General features: G+C 40.1%; 1 pseudogene; it reads left to right on the top strand.

The window, feature by feature from the left end:
* The first annotated feature begins 8,093 nt into the window (after window positions 1-8,093).
* Window positions 8,094-9,053, top strand: LOC130040156 (putative olfactory receptor 2B8; annotated as a pseudogene).
* Window positions 9,054-9,731: the final 678 nt, after the last annotated feature.

The following is a 9,731-nucleotide window of genomic DNA, read 5'->3' as shown; positions in this document are numbered from 1 at the left end:
TCGATTACTGTATGACTGAAATGCAAGCATAAAGTTTGTAAGTCTGTAATTATACCCCAAGGTGATTCACTAATGAAAAATTAAAAATATTATATACGGAGGGTCAATAAGCACATGAAAAGATGCTCTTACCATTTATTACCTTATCCGATGGCAAATCAAAACAACAGTAGGTTATCATCTCCCACCACAAAGACTAGCATACATTGAAAAGAACAAAAACAAACAGTGCTGGTGTAGATGTGTGGAGAAATGAATCATCATCCATGTCAGTGGGAATGTCAACTGGTTCAACCTCTTTGGAAAACAATACAATCTCTCCTTAATAAACTAAGAATTGAACTTCCAGATAACCAGCAATTCCACTTTTTGACATCCAACCTAAGGCTCAAAAGCACTATTTTTTTAATGTAGGAGTATTGCTATTTATTCAGCCATTGATTAGGCTGATTGAATTGGGCAGAAATTCCATCGTATTTTTCCCCCCTTTTTGTAATTTTATTTATTGAATGACCATGAGAGCAGTTACAAAACTCGGGTTTAAGTCTTAGTCATAAAATGAAACACCCATCCATTCAACAGTGCCCATTTTCCACCATCAAAAACCCTAGTATACCCCCATCCCACACCCTGGGGTGGCCCGGCGACAATAACCTACTACGGGGTCCAGACACATTTCTGCCAAAAGCCACTGGGTTTCGAGATTTGTTTCTGACTCTGGGATCATGGCCGTTAAGCAGCTTGATCAGGAGCCAGAGAGGCCATTCGTGGGTGATGACTTGGGGTCTGGTTGGGGTGGGGAGGACAGGCCCGGCTCCACCTCCATCCCGTGAGGCCCAAAATGTCTCGTCCCTGCAGACACAAACCTGACTGTCCAACGGCCTCTGGGCGATGACGGCCACTAAGCCGCCAGGGGGTAGCAGGTGGAGGGACAACACCCATTCCTCCCTGGGGTGGCCCAGCAACAGTAACCTACTGTGGGGTCCAGACGCATTTCTGCCAAAAGCCACTGGGTTTCCAGATTTGTTTCTCAGTTGCTGGGATCATGGCTGTTTAGCAGCTTGATCAGTAGCCAGAGAGGGCGTTTGTGGGCGATGACTTGGGGTCTTGTTGGAGTGGGGAGGACAGGACTGGCTCCACTCCCATCCTGTGAGGCCCTGCGTGTCTCGTCACTGCAAGCCCAAATCTGACTGTCCAGTGGCCTCTGGAGGATGGTGGCCACCGGGCCGTCAGGGGGAACAGGCCAAGGCACGAAACCTATTCCCACCTGGGATGGCCCAGTGCCGGTAACCTACTGCAGGGACCAGATGCATTTCTGCCAAAAGTCGCTGGGTTTTGAGATTTTTTTCTGAGTCTCTGGGATGATGGCCATTAAACAGTTTGATCAGGAACCAGAGAGGCCATGCCTCCAATTACATAGCTGAGCCAGAGGTGGTTTGTGGGTGTGTTTCCCACATACCTAACTTTAGGCCATTTACTTTCTAGGTAAACTTTGCCCCAAGTTTTTGGGGTCTGGCCAAAGACACAACAGCAATTTTGGGGTATCTGAAAGTCTGACGTTGCCATCAGGCTGCTGATGCACTCGCCTCACAGGTACAGATTGACTTGCTAGCAGAACTATACCCCCAAGATTGTATTGTTTACCAAAGAGGTTGAACCAGTTAACATTCCCAATGACAGTGGATGATGATTCTTTTCTCCACACATCCACACCAGCACTGTTTGTTTTTGTTCTTTTTAATGTATGCTAGTCTTAGTAGTGGGAGATGATAACTTACTGTTGTTTTGATTTGCCATAGGATAAGATAATAAATAATAAGAGCATCTTTTCATGTGCGTGTTGACCATATATATTCTTTTTTAATTTTTCAATAGTGAATCACCTTGGGGTACAGTTACAGACTTACAAACTTTATGCTTGCATTTTAGTCATACAGTAATCGAGTACCCATTCCTCTACCAATGCCCATTCTTCACCACCAATGTTCCCAGTATCCCTTCATCCCTCCCACTCAACTCCTCCCACCCCACCCTGCCCCTGAGGCAGGGCATTCCCTTTTGTTATCTCTTTTCTTTTGTGTGTTGTAGTTTACACTAGAGATATTGAGTGGCCATTGTGTTCTATCTATATCTTTACAGAAATGTCTGTTCATCTCTTCTCCTCATTTTTTGATGGGGCATTTTTTTCCTTTTTGCTGAGTTTTACAAGTGCTTTCTATCAAGATTTGCTAGTTAGTGGACAAGTTTTTCCTTCCAGTCTGTGATGCGTCTTTTTACCCAAGAGATTGTCTTGCATTTTAATTAAATTTAAGTTTTTAATGTTAAAATTTAACTTAATTTTGAATTTTTATTTATTTTTGTGGGCTGAAGCGATAGCACAGACTTTGCCTTGCACGCAGCCAATCTCAGTTCGATTCTTCCAACCCTCTCAGAAAGCCTGGCAAACTACAAAGAGTATCCGAACCGCACAGCAGAGCCTGGAAAACTCCCCATGGCGTATTTGATATGCCAAAAACAGTAACAACAAGTCTCACAATGGAGACATTACAGGTGCCCACTCAAACAAATCAATGAACAATGGGAGGACAGTGCTACAGTGCTACAGTGCTATTTATTGTTGCTTCTTGGGACACACTTGGCAGTGCTCAAGGCGTGGTCTTTGATTCTGTGCCCAGGAATCACACCTGAAGGGGCTTGGGAGACCGTCTGGGATGATTAGGGTCGAATCTGAGTTGTCCTTGTGCAGAGCAAGAGCCCTACCCGCTATACTATCTCTCCTGCTCCAATCTAATTTAATTTTAATTAAGTCAAGATTTTATTTATTTATAGTCGTATGTAAACTATTTTTAAAATGTGAGAAAAAATGACTTTCTCAAAAAGACACTGAAATTATTTAGAGATGAGATGTAAGGTAACTGTCAAGTTTATGGAATGATGAAATATATAACATTGCTCTGTGAGATATATGATATTATAGAAGAGGCAGATTAGCTATCTGCTGGTATTTTCTTTGATATCTATTATCCCTGAGGATTGTTATCTCTGGACAGCTTGGTGACACCAGCTAATTAACAGTACAGGAGATACATCCTTAGAGACTTCCCACAGGTAAACAGGTTGGGTTCTTGCCCTGTGCAGCCCATTCATGCTGCAGTTTCATGTCACTGTATCCCGTTGCCCATAAGGATCTCACTGTCATATAGACACTGTTTTGGGGAAATAGTACTGAGAGTCTGATATTGCCTTTCACCTTGAAGCAGAGTGCAGGCGTACTACCATGTGAAGAATGTGAAGTCAGCCTGAGAAGGTGGCCTCTTACTTAAGAAAGGTTTCTACGTAATCCAGGGCTGGTGTAATTAACCTTTCCACTCTCTCCATACAGCCTGACTCCTGAACTCTCTTATCCAGGATGCATCTCTGTACTATATTAAGGTTGAAATTTGGAAATGAGGTAGGAAAAGGGTGTAGGACCTATAGGAAAGGTGAATATATATCAGTGATTGGAATGATATTCAGTCTCAGTGTTAATTTATGAATAGACATTTAGTTTTACGTTCAGTAGAAACTTTATTTAAACCAAGACCCACAGTTGTTTGCATTTATCGTCTGGCTGGAGTAGATTACAGAAAATCTTCAAGTTAAAGGACTAAATTTGATTCATTTTGGAAGTCAGTAATTGTTATTGTTCCCAGAGATTTCATCATACTATAGTACATTAATTAAACCTCTATCTGTGCATTTGGAAAATAGTTTGAATAAAGAGCATATTTAAATGTCATAAAACATGCTTTTCAGTGACTGAACAAAAGTATATTTTAATGTGAAAAGAAAGCCTAGGTATTCTTTCATTCTTTCTCTGGCTTCTTAATCTTGATAATTTCTGCCAATATTTATTCTATCTTGAAATTTATTATATGTGTCAGTCGGTTAAAAATATTTAAATACTGTCTTAAATTTTTCCTAATTTTCTTTGAGTTTCCCAGTGGTATTGACTCTGTTGTGTGGTGGCCGAGGTGCCGCACAATCTCGCCACCAATATGTCAGGGTCTGTCTCACAGATTCCATCACTGTCTCATTACCTCTAAATAGCCTCCCTTCTCAGTATATGTAGTTTTAAAGCTTTTATTTCTTCTTTTAGAGAAATTTTACTTAAAGAAGTAAAAAACTACTTAAAATTACTGTGGAGTCTTCAAAACGTAGACTGAAGATTGCAATCCACCCTGAGCATAGTGTATCAATAAATCTATATTTGGAATTTATTATTAACAAGAAGTGGTTATTCTCAAACTGAATGAGAATGCTAATTTGAAAAGAAAAAGGTACAGGAAGAGAAACTGTGATTTGAATGGCTCGTAACCTAGTGAAATAGGCAAATGACAATGTTCATATGGGGTGACACTGATGAGATGTGTTTTCATCCTTGTCCATGCTGCTGAGTGATTTTAGTGTCCAGCTCTTACTCTCTGACTAGTGTGCCATCCAAACTCTGTTCATTATGTGAGTATAGGCTACTAGGTTCACATACGTTTACTTTGCCAGTAAGTATTTCTCAGATAAAAGGGAAACTCATGACTGGGTACAGTGGGTGGGAGCCAGGTTGGGGAGGGCAGCCCTGCCCCCGACCAAATCACTGCAGTCCCCACTTCAACTTCTAAGATTTCTGGAACTTAGTGGGGCAGTCTTGCCCCTCAAGACTCACGGACTACAGAATAGACTGTCTTTGTTATTCTTTCAGGATATATGATGTTCTCTTTCATACTATTGTTGTGGGTTTCACTATAAGTTATATTTGTGTAATGTGATGTGTTAAACTTTCATATGTACACCTTTATGCATAAAATTATTTCTTCTTGGTTATTTCCCATATAATTAAACTATTTGAGAATGTCAATTATATCCATTATGTTTGTATGGAAAATATTCTAAGTGTGCTCCTACCACTAACTGCTTATCACTTTTCTTATTCAGATTTTATTAACATTTATGTTAGCCAATATTATCTATTTTTTACACACCTGTGAGCTTATATTCAAACATGATTAATACTTTAAGAATTCTAGAATAAACTAGAAATGATCACATTGAATAAGAACTGAGTGCTAAACATAGGTAAAGGGACATTCTTGAGAACCTTTCAGAATCTGTATTGCAAGCAGGCTGGGGGTGTGGTTTGGTGGGAGGGAAACTGAGGACAAAGGTGCTGGGAAATTTACACTTCTGGAGGGATGGGTGTTGGAACGCTGAATGACTTGAAACCTAATCATGAACAACTTTGTAAGGGTCTGTCTCACAGTGATTCAATAAAAAAATTTTAAAAATTGTTAGAATAATTAAAAATTACCTAATGCATAACATATGAGTATAATTTCCAGTGATCTGATGTCATTTAGTTTGTCGTATCACTGTGCTTGTGAGTCTGACGTAGCTGGATGAAATGCTAGTTCCTAAACCTTACTCTTGGCAATATTTGGGCTGTGTAATGAACTCCTCAGAGAGCTCCGAGAAAGATACAGATATGAAATTAACTAATGATGGGGATTGTCTTTTAAGTTTTATGGTACTAAAATGTTATTTTATATATTCATTTATTTGAATTCTTTTAAATTTTATGTGTATATCTTTGACCTGCCATAGCTTTGACAGTATATGTATGAATATCTCTGTACATTTATCTATCTAAGCATTTTATCTTAGGGAGTAACGTAATGCCTTCTTTTTGAACTTAGATTACACAACTGAATATATTAAAACATGTTTAAATGGATTAAAACTTCATAGGCTATCATCTCACCTCCATCAGGAATTCCATGAGTCCTGTTGTAAGTAGCACTGTAGCACTGTCCTCCTGTTCTTCATCTATTTGCTCGAGCGGGCACCAGTAACGTCTCACAATAAATTGTGAGATGTTGTTACTACTGTTTTTGCCATATTGAATATGTCATGGGTAGCTTGCAAGGCTTTGCCATGCGGGCGAGATACCTTCGGTAGCTTGCTGTACTCTCTGAGAGAGGTGCATGAATCGAACCCGGGTCAGCTGTGTGCAAGGCAAACGCCCTACCCACTGTGCTATCGCTCCAGCCCCCTATTATTACTACTATGTGAAAATGAAATCAGAAGAAAAGAAATTTGTTGGTTACTGGATTTTTGAGTTTTTATCAAAGAGACTATATATACCCAATGAATTTTAAGAGTTGTTCCTAAACTGCTATTGTAGCTGTAGGCATCTTGAGGACAATATTTAGTGTAATTGAATGATGGTATTTTCAGATTCTGTCAGAATGTTCACTTTTAAATACCCTACAGAAGATCAGGGTAGCATAAAAAACATGGTAGATTAGATGCAGCAATGAGGAAAAAGAGTTAAACTTACATATATAAAGCACTATTAGTGATAGAAATATGTTAAAATTTATTAGAGGTCAGGTAGTTACAATATTGTTGACATTTATGGCTTAGTGTAGGAAATTACGGCACCCCACCCTCACCAAAGTGCCCATGAGCCTTCATCAACGCTACTAAATTGTCTCTAGTCTGTTCCCTCCCCTCCAGCAAGCGGTTTCGTGTTCCTGTGCCAAGAGTTGGTTATTGTTCAGCACCGTCAATTCATTTGTTTAGTGAATTGTACTCCAAAGATGAGTGAGATCATCTTGTATTTATCCTCTCTCAGATTTATTTTGCTTAACATTACACCCTCCAGTTCTGTCTACATTGCAGTGAGCTGCATGATTCATACTTTGTTACCGCTACATAGTACTCTGAGTGATATTTTGAATGCAATATGATTCTGGGTGTGAGTATATTCTAGGCTATGAATTTGTGATTTTTAAATGGGGATTATCTTCTATTACCTTTATTGCCTGTGAGAATTATAAGATAAACATTTAAAATCTCCCCTCTCTGTAGCTCCTTATTTTTTCAGATCTTGCTTTCTCTTTTTTGCATCATTTCCATTTTCTTTAAAATAGACTGAAGCACTGTAGCACGGTCTGCCCTTTGTTCATTGATTTGCTTGAGTGGGCTCTGTAATGTCTCCATTGTAAGACTTGTTTTTACTGAGTTTTGGCATATCAAATATGTCATGCGTAGCTTGCCAGGCTTTGATATGCGAGTTAGATATACTCGGTAGCTTGCCAGGCACTCCTTGAGGGACGTAGGAATTGAACCTGGGTCGGCCAGGTTAGCCACATGCAAGGCAAACACCCTATGCAGTGCTATTGTCTATATACATTAAATTCTATTAAGCTCAATAGGAACCATATATTTAATGTCTATGATCGATACTGGTTCTCATTCTCCTAAAGAGCCTTGAATATAATCTCAGGGCTAGTATGAAAGAGACGTTACTGGGGCCTGCTCGAGGCAATCGACGAATAACAGGATGAAGAAATGAAATGAAAAATGAAATGATCGATACTAATAAATTTCTACTGTTCAATTTTCTTATATAAAATGTCAATAATAATTTTTTTTGTTGTTTGTTTTTTGGGTCACAGCTGGCAATGCACAGGGATTACTCCTGGCTCTGTACTCAGGAGTACTCCTTGGCGGTGCTCATGGGACTAAATGGGATTCTGGGAATCAAACCTGGGTTGGCCGTGTGGAAGGCAAATGCCCTACCCACTGTGCTATCTCTCCAGCCCCAATAATAATACTTCTTGTGATAAAGTAGAACTAAGTTGATAAGTCAGTTGTCCTAAGCTATCACTTATTCAATAGTTACATATAAAACGAGCTAAAATTTTTTGCTTTGTTTGTTTTTGGTCTATAGCCAGCAGTATTTATGACTTACTCTTAGCTCTGCACTCAGTAATTACTCCTGGCAGGACCAGAAATCAAACTCAGGTCAGAAACTTACAAGGCAAATGCCCTACCTATGCTCCAGCCCCAGGGCTAAAACTCTTCCCATGATGAATTTCTTTCACTCACTTTTATTGGAAATCCTCTTGCCCTTTTGTGTTGGTTTTACAAGGTTATAAGTGATCAAAACGCAGGGCACTGCATAGCCTGGGCACTGCATATACTACGACTGAGGCTACATTCTCACTCCTGATGATACTTATGCAAATTGTGCAATCTTTCTCTTGACAGGAGATATGTACTTTTAAAGGATGGAACAGACAAATGGAAGTTCTTTCACTGGATTTATCCTCCTAGGGTTCTCTGACAGGCCTCATCTGGAGTTCATCCTGTTTGCGGTTCTTTTAATCCTTTATATCTTCACTGTGCTGGGGAACACCACCATCATTGCATTGTCCTATCTGGACCCAAATCTCCACACCCCAATGTACTTTTTCCTCTCGAACTTAAGCTTTTTAGACTTGTGTTATACTACCAGCACTGTCCCTCAGTTTCTGTTTAATCTCAGTGGACCTGATAAGTCTATCTCCTATGCTGGTTGTGTGGCTCAGCTGTTCATCTTTTTAGGGTTGGGATGCACAGAATGCATTCTCTTAGGGGTCATGGCGTTTGACCGCTATGCTGCTGTGTGCAGACCCCTCCACTACACTGTTATTATGCATTTTCGTCTGTGTGCGCTGATGGCTTCTTCTTCGTGGATCTTTGGTTTTTCTAACTCCTTGGTGCAGACGGTGCTCATCTTTCTTTTACCACTATGTGGGAGGAATAAAATAGACCATTTCCTTTGTGAGATTCCTGCACTGATCAAGATTGCCTGCATTGACACTAGTAGCACAGAGTCTGAGATCTTCGTTGCCAGTTTTATTATTGTTCTCATACCAGTTTCATTGATCGTATTCTCCTATGGTCAGATCGTGAGGGCCATCATAAGAATTAAGTCTGCAGCGGGAAAGCGCAAAGCCTTTGGGACCTGTGGCTCCCACTTCATCGTGGTCTCTCTGTTCTATGGCACAGCCATCTATGCCTATCTCCAGCCCAGCAACAACTACTCTCAGGATAATGGCAAATTCACGTCACTCCTTTATGGCATTTTTATCCCCATGATGAACCCTGTCATCTACACGCTTCGGAACAAGGGCGTGAAGGGAGCAATGACGAAAATTCTTTGGAAGATTCATGGCTTGATGTGCATGTGAGAAAGACAATGGAAGGATTCTTGAATGCCAGAGTCTCTAAGATGTGTATATCTTCATGTACCCTACCAAAATTACACTAACAATTTTCAGTGGAATTTTTCTTTGTTGTAATATAGAATTCAGAATTGGAAAATGTAAGGTCATGGTTTCATTTTAACTTCTAGAGTGGCTGGGAACCTGTTCCCATAGCATTGCATTGTATTTCTTATTTTAAACTGTCCTACAGATTTATTTATTTTTATATATGATGATTCCCATTTGGGCTGGAGTGATAGCACAGCGGGAAGGCATTTGTCTCGCGTGCAGTTGGCCCGGCCCAGCTGGGTTCGATTCCTCCGCCCCTCTCAGAGAGCCCGGCAAGATAGTGAGAGTATCTCACCTGCACAACAGAGCCTGGCAAGCTTCCCGTGATATACTCAATATGTCAAACACAGTAACAACAATCTCATAAAATGGAGACATTACTGGGCCCGCTCAAGCAAATCGATGAAAAACGGGAGGACAGTGACAGTGATCCCCATTTGGGATCATTATTTATTTTGACTTGCAAAAAGACATTAATACACACTATAAAAGACATGGTTAAAATAAGAGTATGGGCCACGAAAATGCTGTATTGAATATTGACACTTTGGCATTTATTCATGGCCCTTTTGTGAACTAAGTTTGACTGTTTTC

The sequence above is a fragment of the Sorex fumeus genome, unplaced genomic scaffold (assembly GCF_029834395.1).
Source record: "Sorex fumeus unplaced genomic scaffold, SorFum_2.1 ptg000094l, whole genome shotgun sequence".
Lineage (NCBI taxonomy): Eukaryota > Metazoa > Chordata > Mammalia > Eulipotyphla > Soricidae > Sorex > Sorex fumeus.
Note: the sequence above shows the minus strand (reverse complement) of the source record. Positions and strands in the feature narration are given on the sequence as shown.